Consider the following 20,917-nt stretch of genomic DNA (forward strand, 5'->3'; position numbering starts at 1 on the left):
AGGGTACCACCACCTCCATTTTGAAGGATCCTTGGATCAGGTGCTTGAACAAACCTGTGACTCTAGAAGAATTAGGGGTGGTGGATAACACTCTTACTAACCTACATGTTTTAGACCTCTTCTTGGCAGATGGAAGTGGATGGGATCCAGTCAAACTCAATCAGCACTTCCATCCTTCCATCCTTTCATCTGTCAAAAAATTCAGGAGGTTATAGTTAGACCTACCTCTGATTCTGCTGACAAAATGATTTGGGCTCTAGAAAATTTTGGGAGGCTAACTGTTAAGTCTGCCTATGAGTTTTTGAATAAAAATAAAATAGAAGTGGGACAAAGCTCAAGTGTCAACTGCAAAGCTATAAAACAGCTTTGGGCAGCTCCACTGCCATCATATATACAGATGTTCATCTGGAAAATGTATATGTATGTGCTGCTTATGGGAGATGGGCTGGCAGAAAAAAAAAATGAATGGTGACTTCTCATGCCCTTTCTATAATAGAGAACTGGAAAGTACTGAGCATCTGTTATTCACTTGCGACTGGACTAGAACTATCTAGTTTAGCTCTCAAGTGGGATTGAGATTCAATAGCTATCACCAGCAATCAAGTCTGAGGAAGAGGCTGGACATGTACCTATCACGGTGCAACAGCAAGAATAATGAGCTTTGTTTGGTTGGGACTCACATCATGTACTTACTTCAACACATGTGGAGTTCTAGGAATGAGGTCAAATTTGAAAACAGAAAAGCAAATAGAGATCGTATCATTAGACAGAGCTGAGTGTTGGTTGACAAATGCTATTTAGCATACAGAGAAGTTTCTTCTACCTCTCGAATTTCTTTTAGTACTTATGCTGAAAATATAGATAGGATGTTTCCAGAAATTCCAAATGAGTGCATTGTAATTAGATTTGATGCTTCTTTTATCAGGAACACAGGATGAGTTGGAGCTGGATCGATAGCATGCAATTGTGAAGGAGTCATTGTGGGAGTAGCTGTTAGGAGATTCAAAGCTCAGGAGGCTGAAGAAGAAGAAATGGGAGCTGCTGAAGTTGCAATTCTTTTGGCAAAACATCTCAGATACGATCACTATGCTTTGGAGGGAGATAACATGGAGGTGATGCAGGCTCTACAAGGATCAGAATGTAAATGGTCCTTGGAAGCTATGAAGGTCTACATAAACTCTATTATTTTGGATTTCAGCTCATATACTTTTAATTGGATAAGTAGGATTTCAAATGGGGATGCAGAATTTCTGGCTAGATGGGCTAACCATCAATTGGGGAGTTCTACTCTTCGAAGTGTATGTCAGACAATCTATGTGTCCCAGTTTATCTGTAGGTTATTATATATATATAATGAGTAGTATTGCATAAAAAAAAATACATAAGTGTATGTGTAGGGGGATCTACTTAGGATTCCAAGTCTTATCTTAAGAGGACAAGTTATTGTCATACAAGTACTTGTAATTGATATACTAAAACACTTTTAATATATATATCTTTAATATGGAAAGTGCCCAATAACAAATCCATATTTACAATAAGGCCCCTAGAACTTTCAAGAAAGTCTTTTCCTACTATTAATTATATCTAAGTCCCTCCACCTCACTTGTATTCACAATTAGACCATTGGGAATATGTTCTTCACTATCACACCCATGTCTAATTGACCCAATGTGACATTCAACTTCAATTGAGCATTAAGAAACTATTTCTTATACCGGCCGGGTTTGAGCTCAATTAGTTATGTCACAATTTCCTAATACATAACTCTGTAGAGTGGTGGATCATTTATTAGAATTCGTGATTCAAGACGTCCTATATTCATTACCCAAAACATCAAGTCTAGCCTATGAATAGACATTATTTTTTATCGTCTCAAAGTAATAAATTTGAAACACAATGAATTTTCACAATTTCCCATGTCTAGGGATTAATTGGTAGAGTAAGATTTGCACACTAACCTTAACAGCGAATTTATAGTGTGTTTTCACTTTGATCCCCTCAGTGTCAGTCATGTGACTACACCAATATACAAACTTAGAGTCATACTTAAATGATTGAGATATCATCATCCTATCATATAGCAGTTATGTATATTACAGTCTTATAAGTGAAGCGTCCGACTTCACCCCTAACTGTGAGCATTCTAGGTAAATAGATACAATCAAATCTCCAGCACATAACTCTTCATATGCTTGATTGTTCTAATTCTATTACCTTTAGAATTTATGGTTTTATCATATGATATTAGTTCACCCATATGCATAATAATAAAATTTGTTTATTTAATCATCATTTATAAATAATAAATGCTCATTAGCTTTGTAAAGGCCAAATATCCCAACAGATACCTCGTCTCTATTCTCCATAGTTTACAGCAGCGTAATTTGGCTGGCTTAGTGTCTTAATGTGTCTTCTGTCCTTTGATATTAAACTTATAGCATTCTGGTCTTCAGATGATATAAAAACTTACTGAAGGATTTTTCTATGGGTTTCGGGCTTTTGTATCATGATAGCTACATACATGTCTACCTTATGGTTCTAAACTAATACACTCAAGTACCAAGTATGACTGCGGATGTCGTTGCGTGCGTGTCTTCATGTCATAGAGTACGTCTCTACCAATATTCAAATGTCGGTCCTTGGGAAATCCGCAGATTTTACAGAACATATTTTTCACCATTATTTTTACATGTTTGTTAACTTGCTTTAGAAATTAGACCATTTTCTTCAAGATGCTATGTTGTGACACCATAAATGATCATGGACCAATCTGTCTTGTGTAGGAAGTGCTCCAGAGAATAGCGTCCTTGCAGTAAATGCATGTTTAGGAATTACCCACACCAAAGTAGACTGAGTAGCTCATTTGACATGCTTCTTCTTCCTCAGTGCTTCATATGCAGATTTAGTTGTGAAACAACCAATTTATTATCCATGTACCGATTCTTATCTTTTAAGGTCGTAATTCAGTCACAAAGTTGTTCCACTCACCATCTGAAATAAGACGTGTACTTCATTATAGATGTTTCATTTGCCAGAAAAGATGGTTGATTATTTTCTCAATATTTCTGCCCTCTTGTACCTCGCACTTAAGTTAATTTTCTCGAACTTCAAAATAAAGTTAATAGGGAATTTTCTGTGTTCCGCTTTGGTTTTGTGAATAAGTTCAAAACAGATTAATTCAAAGAAAATTCTTCAACTCTTCATCTTGTTGCTTTTGCAACCAAACTCCACTTGTTCTTTGAATGCAAACTACTCTCAAGCGATATTGAAGGGTGTCAAGTATGCTCTGCCGCTCTGGGTATCAACATACATAGTACCAATGCAAACAACACGATATGCGAGCAAAGAGGTCCCCATACTGAGATCTATAAAGCTTATGCATGTGCGCGCATAAGTAGTATTTTTGACCAGCAGAAGTCAGAAACTTCAAAGCCACACTGTTCCTATTTTTCCTTTTGATATTTTTCTCCTCCTAGCTTATGTAATGAGGGCCACTGCCAACTACTGAGAAAAAAACTTGATATATACTTCAAATAAAAATGGGGACTCTCCTTAGGCGAACGGGAGTCACTTAAGATTCTTCTATTTCACGATCCTGTGCTCCGTATTCTTTCCTTTAGTAGCAAGTTTCTGGGTAGGATAGATACCCTTATCTGCTCTTCCTATGCTTTCCCCCCCTTGTTTTAGTAGCTTTCTTCTCTGCAACACTCACAATCTACTAAATCTCGTTTTATCATGGCTGATCAATCAACCATCCCCCCACCCCTGTAGAACCCTCTCTTGGTTCTCACAGACATCACAACCCCTCTTGGAGTTCTCTTTTCCAAAATGAAGCGAGCTCTTCATCTAATCCTGATATGCTGTTGCGTAGATTTTCTTATGAAGTGGTGGAGGGAGTTGCTGAGATCCCTAACAACATAGTGCATCAAGGTGTCGACTTTTGGAGCGAATATGTGGTGGGTTTCTTCATTGGAAAAAGACTGCCATTTCTATTTGTAAAGAACACACTGAGCAAAATTTGGAAGCTTAAAAGGGATTTCTCTATTTCCACTGACAAAGAACTATATTACTTCAAGTTCAACTTGGAAGAAGATAGGAGAAAGGTTCTAGGTGCAGAGCCAATATTTCTCGCAGGTAAACTGTTTGTTATAGCATAGTGGACCCAGGAAGTTGAAGCTCAGAAGAATGAAATAAAATCCCTTCCTATTTGGGTAAAACTAATGGATCTACCAAAAGAGTTGTGGACTGATGATGGTCTGGGGTTTGTGGCAAGCCTGGTGGGGGAGCCTAAGAGAATGGATGAGCAAACTAAACGGAAACAAAGGCTTAACTATGCAAAGGTCTGTGTGGTAGTTCCCATAAACTTTGATTTTAGAACTGAAGTTAAAGTTAAAATGCTAGGAAAAGAGGTAACTATAAAGCTGGAATATCCGTGGGTTCCTCTTTCATGTGCTCTATGCAAAAAATATGGTCACAAGGAGAACATATGTCCGGAGAAACCCACCCAAGTTTGGGTAAGAAAGAGTACACCGCAAGAAGTAAATAGAGGTTTGAATGTAGGTTCTACATCTAGGGAAATACCAAGTCTAGTGGAGGAAACACCAGTAGATCTGGAGGTTGAAGAGGGACAGGCGTTTTTCAGGAACAAGATAGAGCTACAGAGAATAGTCAGGCTATAATGGTATGGAATAACAATGCTGTAAGGGAGAATCTTGAAGGTACTTGTAAAGTACGCTGAATCTTTGCAAGCTTGGTGAATGCAGTGAATACAGTCTTGAATGGATGATGAGTAAATAGATCAGTCAAAGGTACAGAGAAGGTAAGGGAAGCAGAAAAAGGGAATAGGATTACTTCTCTTCCCCAACTACCCAATAGCCGAGAAAGAAATATGTACGAAGGGTTAGTTGCTGAAAATGAGGAGGTAGATGATATGGATGACCTATCAGATTATGAGGAAGAAATGTTTAATGACCACTTGCCTAAAAACAGGTCGAGGCATGAAACGTCTTCAGAGGATTGGTCAACTGTAAAGCCAAAAAGAAGCAAAAGAATTCAAGAACGTTCTTCGGGAGAAATTGAGCCTACTCTCGCAATGATGAAGAAGGTAAAGTCACTAACCAAAAACAAAAAAAGGTATCTTGAAGATTATACAAAAGAGTTTTGGGACGACACTATGGGACTCACATATGTGTGTTGTGCTTGTGGGTGTTTTTTCTGTGACTATGAGAAAACACAACTTCATCTTAGGAAAGATCATCCTAAGATAGTAAAGCAATTGAAGGCTAAAAACTAGGAGATCAAATGAGATGATTCCTATGAATACTTGCTTGTGGTATGTGTAATGTCATTTGTGTGAGGGCTTCATGCCTGTTGTAGTCTTTGTATGCTCCCTTTGTCTTTGATTGGGGCTTGTGGATTGAAGGCAGATGGTCCCTCAGGCTATGGTTGATGGGGTTGCTGATTGTGGTTTTATGCCAGTGTAGGGAGAAATCCCAAGTGTTTTAGGTTTGATGCCTTAGGTTATGTGTACCTCCTTCTAATGACCATACTCTTAGGGAGGGTATGTAATGCTTCTCTATGTGCAATAAACAAGTGGGGGTCTGCCTTAACCCCAGCAAACTCTTCAAAAAAAAAACTACTGAGAAAAATAATGTTGGGAAATTTTGAAAAACAAAAATGTGACTGAGATGTATAAGACTGTAAACACAATATTAAGATTGGTAGTTTGAAATAATTTGATTGACCGCAGTAGATAGGCAAATTTGTTATATGCGACTATACAAAATAGAGGAGGCAGAGCAAAATGGTTTCTTCTCGTCACACTCACTCAATACGATCCCAGTCCGACTAATGCATACTAAAGAGTACATATATAGGGTAAATTCATACTCGTACGAATCTTGAGACTTTTATAGGAGTAAGTTAGGAATCTGAGAATTTTGAGAAATTGTTATACTTGAACCTCAGCTAGCATACAAGCTTTTTGCGAATCCCTGTGGCAGCGGTTGCGCCCCGTCCCCTCACCCAAAAGACTCCTTCCTCGGAACTAGATCATATACACACTCATTTGCAGTATATGTAAACTATGAATGAAAGACAAATACTATATAATCCCAAGATCTAACAGCAGTATGCGTCAAAGTGTCAAACACTGGTAAAAGGCACAGATTAGACAATTAGCTGCTTAGTGCTAACCTGTATAACTCTGCACAGGGCTAATTCTGAGAGAGAGTCTTCCTAGGCAGGCGCCTAGGGACCCCATGTTTAGGTCCATGAAAAATGTAAACACTTACATACACATCTTCTCCAAGCTCAACCCGAGCCAATTATTTGGAGCAACAGTCAAGGCCAATCAATCATAAACTGCATTAAACAATGGATTTTAAAACTATTCTGGCCCCCATTTTTTAGCTTGCCTTGGGCCCCAAATTCCCAGAGCCAGATTTGTCAGAACGCATTGTTGTGGTCACTCATGGAGGTGTATTGAGAGCGATTTACATGTGGGTGACTCGTGAGCCAAAGGCTGGGAAGATAATGAATGGATCGGTCAATGTACTCCATCTCTCAGACAAAAAATGGGCATTCAATTCATGAAGAGATGTAAGCCATCTCAATGAAGTTAGGTTCCTCCAAAGGGGATTCAGTGGAGACACTCTACCATCGTAATAGGAACTGTGAGGCGTACATGAGCAAGTTATTCCAGTATGAGAGAGCATAAGAAGAGGATAATTCATGATGAGACTTGAGTAATATTATTGTTACTATTCATAAGAGTTGAACAAGGCAGATTCTGTTGGTGGGTGTTTCAAGTAGGCCATTGTATTATTTGTTTGTACACAGATGTGAATGCAATGCCAATTTGTAATGCAAAATGAGAATGAGATTATTCAATTTTATGAACAGCATTGTCATTGTGTCAATATAAGCCTGGTGGGCTGGTGGCACAAGCAATGGGTGTTCAATGAATCGAATCATGTGAGGCTGCGAGCCATCTCAATGAAGTTGGAATCCTCCAGCGAGGTCACCTCAGAATTAGGAATTGAGTTGCATCGCCTGCTTTTACTTGAGTGATTTCTCTATCAATGAAGTGATTTCGTTAATTGCTTGTCCATTGTTTGCATGCTAGTCTTCCAGTAAGCATGAACACAATGAACTGGAGGTGGTGGAGAAATTAACCTTGATTAGCAAATCCTTGAAAGAAACTTTAGCACTAAATTCAAAAGTACAACTACTTAATTATGTCATTTAAGATAATGTCCGTGTACACCATACGATTCTTCAAATTTGTCTGGAATCCAAAAAAAAACAACTTTTTGATATTAGACTTGTAGAGTACGTACATTGTTGTACACTTGTACTCCATCAACCTTCGCCTCAAAAGTACGATGGTGCAGTACAGTTTTAAGTGTTTTTTGGCAAAGCAGTACAGTGATAAGTTGCTCACGTCCGTTCAAGTCATGTTATATATAGCCCGCTCTCACTGTTACTTTGTTAGTAATCTATCACCGTGGAAAGAACCAAGGAGGTGGTGGAGTTCAACAGGGGTAACATGAGAACACAAGAGAGAGTCTAACCCTTACCTGTTCATGTGTTCTCAGGTCGCCCCTGCTGAATCTTCCCCTACCATTTTCTGTTCAGGGCCGGCGTCAGTTTGAATCCCTTACAATTTAGCAATTTCATTAGCTCAGATGCAGGACTTTGAGCAGGTTAGTATTATATTTCCTTTTATCTCTTTTCCACCTTTTTTTACAACTGATACTCTTTACCAATTCTGCAAGTGGGGCTTTCATATCTCGACTATATACCAATACTTTTTACCAATTTGAACAGGCAACGTGTAGAGCTAATTCTGCAAGTGGGGCTTTCATATCTCAACTAGTCAACTATATACCAATTTATGTTCGTTTGGTGGTTAAATAAGAGTGTAGAACCAGCATCACCACCACCCAAGTCCTTGCTCAAGACTGATTGCTTAAAAACTTAACACCATCGTCCATGAAGTGATGAAAGTCATGAAACCAATGAAAAACAACAAAATTTAATTTCTCAGTTATACCATTGAGCGCGAAACTGAATTAGTCCCGCTCATTTGTTCTAATTTTCAATACTTCCTAACAGTAAACCGACACGTGTCAAGGTCCACTTTTCAGCTTTCAATAGTAAGTAACAGTACTTTGTAAGGTAGGGGTGACTTCGGATCGGATCGGATCGGATAATGGACTTTCGGAAAAATTTCCAATTTTTTTCGGATGGCAATATTCTTTCCAAATCCGATCCAAATTATTTTTCAGATGGCAATTTTTTTTCCGAATTCAGAAAATCATAAATTTTTTGAAAATTTCGAAATCCGCAAAATATGGAAGTAAATAAGAAATTTGAATTATATAATTGGATTCTCTTTTAAAATAACCATTTTTTTTTTATCAGTTAATACATTCATTTAGCAATTATTTTGAAATGTATTAATTAAGCAAACAACTTAGACATTTTAACATATTCATTCAGCAAAAAAAATCTTCATGTTAATACATTAATTTAGTAAATAAGAATATGGGATAAATTGAGACATGTACTAGAATGACAATATTAATTTCTTCAAGTTGTGAGAGACAATGTTCGACTTCTCAAAGGTTTTTATTTGGTTTGTAAACTATATGTAGTTTTAATTTAATAACTATATGAAATAGACCCTATATGTTAAAAATTCAGAAATTAATCGGAAATCGGATCAGATGGGATTTTGAAAACACATCCAATTCCGAGCCAATTATTTTTCGGAAAAATTGGATATCGGAATTTCGAATATCGGAACACAAATATCATTGCCAAATTCAGAAAAATTGGCTTTTCGGAAAAAAGAGACACCTACTTTAAGCAATTAATCATGAAACAAGGTCCACTTTTCGGCTTTCCTTTCCTAACAACGGCTAGAAACTAATAAAAAAAACTATAAAACATGCCCTCCTGAACTTTTCTTCACATTGCTTCTCCCCAACTTGAGTTTTGGCATTGGATTATGTTCCCACTTCAAGTTCATCTCTCATTCTATTACCATATAAGTAAAATTTACAAGAAATGGAGCTCAGCCCCTTGGTTTTAATCCGGTTGAGTATAAACCCCTTCCTATTGGCCCATACCACATAACCTCCCTATTTATCGGCCCATACCACATAACTTCCCTGTTTTCCAATAACAGGGCAAATCCAGTCCGATTTCTATTTCCTATTATATTTTATTACCCGTTTTACCCTTTTTATATATTCATCATAATTTCGACCAAGAAGAACACCGATTCATCTGCTTGGATTACACAATTTGACCTCCTTTGTTTCTCAATTGAGAAAAACACCGATTCATCTGCTTGGATAACACGATTTGACCTCCTTTGTTTCTCAATTGACGAAAGAAGGTTAGACGCTGAAGAGATTCACCTCTTTTCCATTTTCTTTGTGATTTTTATTTTGACCATGAAAATTTAAAAGTTAAATTGCTGAAAATATTGTTTCGTTGGTGATATTGACTATGTAAAAATACATTTACATATGTTCATCAATTTGATTTTGTTGTTTTTTGCAAATGCAGACATGGATGGGACTGCTCTTTTTGCTATTATGTACGATACGCAAATTATGAGTGTCCGTGTCGGGACTAAGGGTATGATTTCTGATTTGAAACGTATGATTTCTGAAAAGTGGCCAGACCTTACTCCATTGTCTATAGAACTGTCTTTTGTAAGGGATTCAAAGTGTATTATGATAGATACTGACTCGGAGCTTCAATCCCTTGTTTGCTTCAATTTGGTTAAAAGTTTTGATACATTTTTTATAACAGCATCGTCAAGAGGATTTTTTTGCTTTGTTTGACGCTGGTTCTAGTTCCAAAGTTTCTCTTCAAGTTTTTTCTTGTACTTGTAGTTCTTCTACGTCTTCTGCTACATATGATGAAAAATATGTTAATGTCGCTTCTTTGCCTATTTTGACTGGTGTGGGACAGATATTTTCTGGTGGTGCTGCCAATTTTCGTGTTGAGCTTTTACACCATTGTCTTGTTAATCATTATAAAGTTCTTATTAAAAAGAATGATCCTGATAGAGTCACGGCTGAGTGTTATTTGAAGACTGAAACTGGGTGTCTATGGAGAGTTCACGCATCCAAGAAGTATAAGATGCCAAAGTTCTTCGAAATAAAGACAATGGAAGCAAAACACACATGTGGAACTGGATTCGCTGACGTTAACAATCCCCCAGTGAATAGTAAACTTGTAAAGAGTATTGTTTTAGATATGGTGAGAGACAAGCCTTTAATTAAGCCAGGTGAAATCATTGACCATTTTCTAAGGGTATATGGTGTGAACTTGAATTATTACTTTGCACATACCAGCATAGATCTTGCATTGAAGGAGATACATAGGGACCATGCTTTATCTTATCATCAGTTACATTGGTATGTTGGAAAGTTGAAAGAAACCAATCCAAGGAGTCATGTTATTTTGGAAAAGGAATCAACAACAGGAAAGTTCAAGAGATTATTTGTTGCATTTGGTGCTTGTACTCACGGCTTTAACTTCTGTCGTCCTATGCTTTGTTTGGATGGAACTTTCGTGAAAACAAAATACAAGGGGTTTGTCTTGTCAGCTACTGCCAAAAATGCAAATGGGGGTATGTCTTTTTAAGTTTGTGACTTTTTACATAGTAGTTCATAGTAGTTTGTAAAACTGAACAAGCATAAACTATGAAAATTTATGTTCACATAGTAGTTTAGCCTATGCATTTTAATATTTACATAATAATTTAGCCTATGAAAATTTATTTTTATATATAAGAGTTAAGTTTTCATAATGAGTATGGTACGCAAAACCAAATCAGTAATTGATGTTTATGATAGGGTTATATACTAAAAGCATTACTTTTGTATTAACTATAATTCTTTATATTTTGAATGAGAATCATATGGGCAAATGTTATGCATATTATATATGTTATTAGCTATATGCATGTGTCAAATACTTTATGTTGTAGATGATATGGTGTGTGGTGACACACAGAAGATTATATCATCAGTACCTTATAAAGTATAAGTAAACGTTCACAACCTAGATAGATTTGGACAAACCATTGGTACGGTTGTAGTATAATCTGGTATTAGTCTATCTTGACTACAGGATTACACTAGTACACTTTATGTGTATTGAACAGGACCAAGTGAGGTTGTTTCTCTTTATACTGACTATATAAGAGAACAAACACCTCTATTATTATGGATGCTTGTCCTCTTAATCCGGATATAATAATGGGCACTTACGTGCATTGTACATTGCTTTAAATCATGAATGAGTGAGATTCATTTGTGAATTAACAAACTCAATGGATTGGGTAATGACATTGTATGTAAGGTATGCTCACTACACCAGAAAAGGCGTTTACTAACGGTTATATCCGTTACTTATATTTTTACTAATGGTTATATCCGTTAGCTCTAGGGCGTCACTCTCACTTAGGCCAAATTTAGTAACGGATATAACTGTTACTGATAATAATTTTAGTAAAGGTTATATCTGTTACTAAAATTCTTTGTAACAGATAACCAACAGTTAATGGCCCGATTAAATTTGTCATTTCTAACGGAATAGACGTGTTATTTACTAACTATTGTTTGTAATGGAAATATCCGTTAGTAATATATAGCCAATAAACAAAAAAAAAATACGAATTAAATTTCCTGGGTCAAATTGTTTCCCCCCGCAGATTATTCTCTTATAGAGATATCACATTCGACAAACTTGATCAACAAATGAATATCCAGAAACAAAACCACCAATCAATTAAACATCATCAATTAAGTATTATTATGAGAACATAGTCACCAATCCAAATCCCAATTTACAAATCAAACTTACAAAGAATTGAATTCACCAAAACACGTGGGCTTCTCGCAAATCCCATCCCCCCTTCTTTTGAGACACTAGGAAAGAGAGTCCTTACTCTACTCTTTGTTGGGGATGCCGTCACATGACGTACACTTTCTAGAGCAAATGCCTGTGGACTAGCTGCGTGTTTCAATTTGTTGTCGGGTTCCAAGAGCCACATCTTCATATTCAGGTTTGTTAATGCACCCTTGGCATGCACAAGGTTCTGTATAATATATTCCAGCAACAAGGCACCCACAATCACACTCACAAAAAAGAATCATTCAAAGACATTAGGCGCCTAAATATTTGCATAATGCACACAACAAAGAACGTGCAAAAAACTTACGCCAAAGCTTATATGAACATCGTAATACAAACGAGAAAGAAGAAAGATCACAAAGCCATTACCCGATTTTAAAGGCTGTAGGTCTACCCAGCCTAGTAACAGTTACCCATGAGTCTCCACAAAAAAATAATCCGACCTCCAATAACAATTGCTACCTAAAGCGTGTAAAAGAGGTATTAGATGCAGAAGTGGAAGGGGGAATTGTACATAGAGGATTTTGGAAGTACCTATACACCAAGGCGACAATCAATTGCAACTTCACTAAAAATCAACAAGGCCACCTAATAATGTAAGGAAGAAATATCACAATGCAAGTTATTTCAGTCTAGTGGAAGAAAAGTGATTATTTTTTTTCCTTTTTCAGTGTCTTACATGACACCAGGAGAGATGATAAAAAGGAGTAAAAGTAAAGGAGAGAGAATGTGCTATTATGAAGCATCTCCTGACCTTCAAATTCCTTATCTTCTTTTTTCCCGAAGCATTTGCATAAATATGAGGGTTCTTTGAGGTTTCCTCATTCTTTTCAAACAGTGCATGAGCAATCATCCGGCATGCAACCATATATAGGTACATTCCGGGCTTTGGTGCGACTGACTCTCTTATCCCTCCATTCTCTTCCGCTCACGAGTAGCAAGATAAGCTGCTTCTCTTTCCTCCAGCGTAGTCCCCAAAGATGTTGGATTATTCTTTGCGGCTTAAATAAAGAGAAAAGAAAAAGTCAATCACACTGGAAACAAACTAAATTTTGTGAGAAGGATATCATAATCAGGAAAAGTAAGATATTAAAGTACACAATTATGACAATTCGTTAATCACTTATATAAAAGGATGCATACAATTTCCAATCTATGTGTTTATACCATTCACTCTATCAAAGATACAGTACGTTGTAGAACGAAGCTATAAGTTCTACGTAATGCTTGTAGCACATGACAATGTGAAAAATGACAAACTTTTAATAAGTACGAAGTCAAGCTTCGTGGACATATATTAGGTCGAGTTCAATATTGTTATTTAAAACTACTGATACTAAGCACAAAGAGAAGTGGGAAATGAAGTACCTGGTAAAGCCTCTGTTCTCCTCAACAGTTGATGGGATGCGTTAGGAGTGCCGATAGTCATTACATTGCCACAGGATATCACTAACAAGAACTGATGGTCTGCAATTCCAAACATGAACAGGAAACATTCAAGAAAAGTAATCTATGAACCAATGTTCCATTCGACTATGGGATCAACATACATTGATGACTCAGGGGATCTCTCTAAGATTAAATGGCGGTCATCTCCTTCACCAACGGATTCATGAGCCAATCTAGTACCAAAAAAACTTAACGGAGTCACTAGAATGAACTTGTAGCAGAGACAGATGGGTGAAACAAATATGATCGGCAGTATCAAATAATTATGAAAAAAGATTTAGAAATTTTAAATCTGGCTATAGCTTTCAAATATAATTATGATATGAAAATAAAGAAATAAGTTGGGTTGTAACATAAAAAAAACTTACCCGAAAATGTCCGCCAGGCGATGCAAGAGAAGGCGATTATAAAACTCATTGGTTTCAGCTCCAAGATACGATCTAGACTGCAGTAAACAATGTGATAAAATCGATACTTTCCTTGTATTGACGTAAATACGTTGAATCCATATTTACAAGTTACAACTACATGAATTCTGAAGGTTTCACTCTTTACGATCTCACACAACTCAAAAATGTGTATATCATAGTAATTTCAAAAGATCTTGGGAGAAATCATTATGCGAGACTTTAAAACGAAAAAACTTAATGGAAAGAAGACATAGCTGATTCAAATAAGATGGAAATACTATATTGCAAAAGAATCATAACTAGGAGAAAATGTTTAAATTTAAAACCATAGGGAAAGAAATGGTATGTACCCACAATTTTGGAAAAGAAGACACATTCTTTTCTTCCAAAAGAGCAGCATTCCAAACTGAAGATGTGGATGGAATATTGTTCCGCAAAAAGACTTAACTATTGGAGAAAAATCAAAAAAGCATTTGGAGATTCTGATATTGAACTAATGAAAAGTTATTCCATATGGAAGACACAACCACTTAAGGTGATCATTTAGATGTACATTGCCATTAACATTAAATATATTTGAATAGCATCAAAGAATCACTTCACTGTTGAGAAGAAGATTTGTGTCGGGGCTTATCATTTACGGTAAAATAGATCTCAAGGGAAAGTTAGAAAAAGAAAGAAAGTTAAAATCTCTACCCAACAAAACTAAAGCAGTCCAGGTCCAGGGCTTCAATAGAATTTGGATATTTCTAGAGCATCTCAATGGAGGAGAGACAGTGCATAACAAGTATGTTACAAGGAAATACTCATTTTATATTAAAATAAAAATAAAAATGATAGTTTCACACCATGTTATAATCTCATATCATGAATTTAGGTCAAACAATAAACAATGCAGGTAGAAGAATCAAGAAATAGGTTATCATCGCAAGCTAACAGAGCCTACATAGTTTACCTAGTATTGTTCTGGAGGAATTGACCATTCTGGTGTAAACTTTTTTTTTCTCAACTTCATCATTTGATGCTTTGAATCTTTTGATGTAGAAAAATTGGAGAAAACATGGATACATAAGAGTAAATCCGTAGAGTTTTTTTTGTACTTTGTTTAACAAAGCAGACGTCACTTTCTCAAGCTAAAGAGAGTTCAATAGGGAAAAATGTTATATTCATTACATTTTGTCCTAGTTCTGGAGACATTTAAGGAGGACCAAGCAAGCCATTGTTAGCGGCCTCTCGAAAACTTTCTCGTAAAAAAGGTTAAGGCACATAGACAAAATTCATTTTAGGCTAAAGATCATGAACTGTTAACAAGTACGAAAATAAATGGTTTAATCTAGAATCACATCAGTTTTACAGGTAAAAAAAAAAGAATATTTAAGTATGTTTTAAGTACTAATGGAATGAAGATATTAGACTTACTCCGCAGAATACTGAAAAAGATTGATCAAGAATAGTTTGATGTACTCTGACAACTTAGGACTGGCATCAGCAGCAATCCTTGCAACTTTCTTATTCATCTGACAAATCAGGAAACCGGAAATTAACGTCAAGGAAGCATAGACTAGGAAGAGCGAGCACATACAAACTATGGAGATCAACATTATAGTGATCAATTTTTGACAAGACAGTATACTCAAGCTCCTCCATGCAAGCACTCATCAAGCTAAACAATGAAGACAATGACTGTTTACAAGCCATAGACAGAGCAAATGAATCATCCAAAATGTATGAAAGAAAGAATAAAATGGCTGAGTTTTTTTATACTGCAGAAGCTAGCCTGTCATAGTGAAAAATCATCTTACCAAATTTATCCGTTGGAGAAAGGTGATTGGCTTCTATTGCATGTCGGAGTCTGGCTGTAAGTTCATCACAATATTTTACTCTATAGAAGCCAGTTTGGTCAACATTAAGCTTAATCCATTTCTGGTGGTTATCTGTAGCACTTGTAGAGCCCAAAATCCATAATTTATACAGTTTCTGATTTTGTTTGTAAGAGAAATTTTTTGCGAGCATTATATGAACCACATCATACTGTGATGGGGACAATCTATTGTCCATCTCCTTGGGCTCCACTTGTCCAGAATTGAGACTGCAATTTATTACAAAACTATCACAACAGTAATCAAGAGATGATTAAAAAAGAAATGCAGATAAGGCACACATAAAAGGTTAAGCACAGACAAAATTACAAACAAATGGCATGCCAGAGTAAACATGCTTAATAGCAGCTACTCAACAGACAAAGAAATCAAACTCGGACGACCGCAAGAGAGTAGAGATTTCCAAGTGAGGGAAGAAGAAGGGGACACACACTGCCGATTAAGTGTCTGTTGAGCTTGACAGTAGCAGGGTCCCGGCCGAAGTAACGAGAGATGAACCCTATGTCCACCTTCTCATCTTCCAACACCACTACTTCTTTTACACACTACTTCGACACAGACGGACACAACAGCTTCACAAAGTAACAAGATTTATTATTTTCCAAGACTTATTAACAAAAATCCTAAGCATGAAACCCAACACTTGAAAAACTGACTTCTGCAAGAATAGCTCATCAATTGAATCATCCAAAATCAAATTCCCAAACCGAGTGACAATAAGTAGAAAAAAATTCAAGTGAGGAAGAGAAATAACAGTGTACCTCCATTTTAATCGAAGATCGAACCAGATGCGTCATCTTCATCTTCATAGGTGATATATTTGGAACCCTAGGTTTGAATAGCATGGAGAAAGTCAGGGTTTGAGAGAGTTCTAGTCGGGTAGAACAATTAATCCTTTATGTTTTTGCCTTTTATTTGCTAGAAAAATAATTAAAAAACAATTCAGAATATAAAAAGAAATAAACTAACGGATAACTTGATAAGTAACAATTATATTCGTTAGTTACTTGGTTACGGATATATCTATTAGAAATCCAAAATATCGTCTGTTACAAATTGGCCCTTATGGTGTAGTGGTTGTTGATTATAGAAGGAATCCATGACCTGCAGGAAGTCGGGCTGATGATGACCCCTTGAGGAGCTCATAAGGATTGTCATGTAAACCCTGCAGGTGGATTTAATCCGACATGACAATGAGGTTGAGTGGTACTACTCAAGGACATAAGAAGTTGATTAATGTAGTTGTCAGTAACTTGACTTAATCAACGGGCATTCGATATCTTAAACACGAGGATATCAACGAGCATATAATATGGAGCCCATAAACGTAATTTTGGGATTAGGGCGGTAGTGCAACAATGGCCTTTAGTGGAATAAGTCATTTGTTGACGGACTTGGGCCGTGTATTTTGGGCGAACATGGGAAGCCCAAGCCCGTCAGGAGACCTAACCCTAATTTCTCCTCATGGTCCCTGTTGTAGCCTATATAAAGAAACCCCTCTTTCTCTGGCCGAAATACTCTGGTTTTGCTCAAGAAAGTGAGTTCCTAAATTCGGTTCTGAACTAAAAGAGTGAGAGAGGCCAAGAGAGAAAAAAGGGGCTGGAAGATCGTTGCCCACACAACGTCCATTCTAAGGATAGAAATACAACAGAAGATCAAGAGGTTGCTGATTCGTAGAGCTTGGATTCTCAGAGAAATCACAGTTGATCAAAGGTATGATTCCTAACCAAATCGTGAGAACCCTTTATTCCGCTACGCATGGGTTTTCGCGGTTTGTAAATCATTACATGAAACCATAATGGTTCCTACAGTTTATTTGTGTTCCATGTATTTTTCCAATAGCTATGGCGGTTGTACTTTCTGAAACTGATGATAATTGGGATTGGTTCTTGGAGCAACTTAGGTTGGTGGTCTCCAAAGATTGTAGGCTAACTTTTATATCTGACAGAAACCATGGTCTACTCGTGGGTGTCCCTCGCTTTTTTCCTAATTCCCATCATGGTTATTGTTTGTGGCACCTTAAAAATAATCTTAATTCAACTATGCCCAGCAACCATTACTTCCGCTTGCTACCCTGGATCTCTTTTCGGACCTTGCCTATGCTGGGACGCACCATGAGTTTGAGAAAGTGATGGCCGATTTCCGAGATGTTTGCGGCAATCAAGTGAAAACATTTTTGTCCACCATAGGTTATGAGCATTGGTGTAATGCTTATTTTCAAGGAAATAGATATGGCAATATATGTTCCAATATTGCGGAAAGCTTCAACTCTTGGATCCTACTAGAACGCCACTTGCCTATCACTGCAATGGTGGACAAGATCCGTGGGAAAATTATGAAAATGATGTCTGATCGGCGGGAGTTAGCTAGGAGCTGGACTACTATCTTATGTCCATCTATGGAAACTTTATTGGTTGAGAAGATCGAGGTGGGGAGAAGTTGGGTGGGGGGAGAAGTTGGGTGGTTCTCAAGTCAAGGGAGGGTATTTTTAAGGTGCGTGCTACTCATACTCACTTGGTTGACTTGAATAGAAGTCACTACTCTTGTAATTGGTGGAGAATCGAAGGATTTCCTTGTGCACACGCACTGCACTCCATTTTGGCTGATGGATTGAATGTGTATACCTACTGTGATAAATTCTTCTATTCTCAGACATTCCATGATAGTTATTCAAGAGCTATAGTACCTGTGGAGAACAGTAAAATGCCTGCTAAGATACCAAGTGTGCCTGATTTACTACCTCCGGATCGGAAAAAGAAGATGGGGAGACCAGATAAGAAACGGAAGCACAGCACAGGTGCTACAAGAGGTAGGAAGAAGAACAAGGGCCCTTGCTATGGCCACCGCAACCCAAGAGTGGGCTCCACTCCAACAACATGCTCTGCACCGGTTCAATGAATTTGCATTTTTTCATCGATCTATTCTTTGATGTTGCTCATATATGAAAAACAAAATGTCGATGAACTTGTTGGATTTTATAGTTTGATGTTGGATTTTAAAGTTTGATGTTGGATTTTATATGTTATGTTTTTTAGTTGGAGAATGAAAATATAGTTTTACATAGTAACTTTTGGGGATGAAATTAGCCTGACATCTGACAAAATTTATGTAAATGTATTTTTACATAGTCATTATATATATAAATATATATTTACATACTAACTTGACCTATGCAAACATAAATATACATAATAACTTTTGGGATTGAAAAGTTCCGGACACCTTGACCAAATATATGTAAATGTATTTTTACATAGTCATATATATGTAAAACTATATTTGGATAGTCACTAAAGCTATGCAAACTTAAATTTACATAATACCTTTTGGGAATGAAATTGGCCTGACACCTGACACCTGACAGAATATATGTAAATCTATATTCTTTGCAATTTAGTAGATGTTTGAGCTAGCTTTGCTATCCAATTTAGGGATAGAGGATGAAATGGTGATCAGTTGGTTGTTTGGAGATTATGGGTTTGTGATGACAATAAATAGCTTCTTAATAACTACCATAATGAAGTATGTTATTAGGACAAAGAGTGATTCACAAATATAGATAATTATATTGGTGCTTAATTAGCCTGACAAAGAAAGGGACTCTGACTCTGCACACATAATATTTCCAGAAAAGCTATAAACATTTCATCCATCATAATAAAATATTTTGGCAAAGTAACCATACAAAAAAGTATAATCCAGCAAAGACTGAATATGCAGAACAATACTAAACAACTCCAACACATTAACAGTAACAGTACATCATAATCAAACACTCCCGAGTTAGAATAGTTCCAATGTTTTAACACAAATAAACACAACGTAATCAACTAGAAATACGAAAAATCAGCTCTTCATTTCTTGCATTCTTCTTTTGGATCCCATTTTTCTTGTTGGTTTGATACAATCTCATATGTCAGGTTAACCCTCGATTGTTTCGTGGCTTCTAGCATTATATCTTGGATAACTTTTCCACATATTATAGCCTTCACAAAAAAAAATGACGAAGAAACCACAATCTCAACTGAAAATGCAAAAAAAGAAGTTTAAGATAAGAGATAAGAGATAAGAGATAAGATATGAAAAAGACATTTAAGTTTGGGAAGTTGAAGTTCTTACTATGCTCCTTGTTGTGGGCATGCTCCAACTTTGATATCTTTCATCAAATCCACATCTGGCAACCTTAGCTCCTGACGCCTACATCTAATAGCTTCCACCACCCTCTCTTGCTGCATGAAATTGAACAAAAAATTACCAAAACTATGTAAATATATATATGCAAATCTATATTTACATAGTAACTGAACTATGTAAACTTAAATTTACATAGTAACTTAAAATAAAATTTCACTTACCAACATTTCAACATCTTCTAACGAAATGTATTTCTACTTCTTGTAGTTCCTTGGCCTTAAAGAGTCATAGTGCGTCCATTCCCAATTCAAAGTATCAACATGAAGCAAAGTCCAGTGATAACCATTTTTGTATTTTCTTAACTTGGGACTATTTATGATCAAAAATAGATGAGCGACCTTGTTGTCCAACTGTTTTAAGACATCTGTGACATAGACTTTCATGCCTTGTTTCTGGTTATCTCTTAAAGCCAGCTACAACAAATAAGAACAACAACATCTTCATGCCTTGTATGCATATTCAGTTGAATTTACATATTCAACTCCAGTAATTAAATTACATGGAAGATGCTTACCCATGCAAATGATGAGAAATGGAGACACTTTGGTGGAGAAGATCCAATTAGCTTTTCCACTTCCTTAGAGAGTTGGAAGTGCACGTACCAATCAATGATCTACCATAAACAGTACGAAAAATTACTAAATTACAAGTTTTTTTTCATTTCAAAAGATTTGAGTAATCAAAAGATTTACCTTATCACTGACGAAGAAGTTCAACATCAGGTGGTTCACGTGTTCCCCCTGTATTTTCAAGTGCATTTGAATGTCTATCCACACAATTGTACTGCAATATGCATACACGATCAAAACAATTTGTGCAATTACATAAATGATAAGAAAAACTTACAAATATTTATGAAAAGTAAATTTTACTTCTGGTTTGTTTTTCTGAAAAAACTTTCCACCAACGGCAACTTATCTTTATCAAGTAGACTCCACATCTTGGTTGAATGTGGTCTTGACATAGGCTTTCCTACGCGTGGTGGTGGAGTCTCGAAATCATCTGCATCAATCACCGGTTCATCATCCAATTCAG

This window comes from Coptis chinensis, chromosome 5 (genome assembly GCF_015680905.1).
Source record: "Coptis chinensis isolate HL-2020 chromosome 5, ASM1568090v1, whole genome shotgun sequence".
Lineage (NCBI taxonomy): Eukaryota > Viridiplantae > Streptophyta > Magnoliopsida > Ranunculales > Ranunculaceae > Coptis > Coptis chinensis.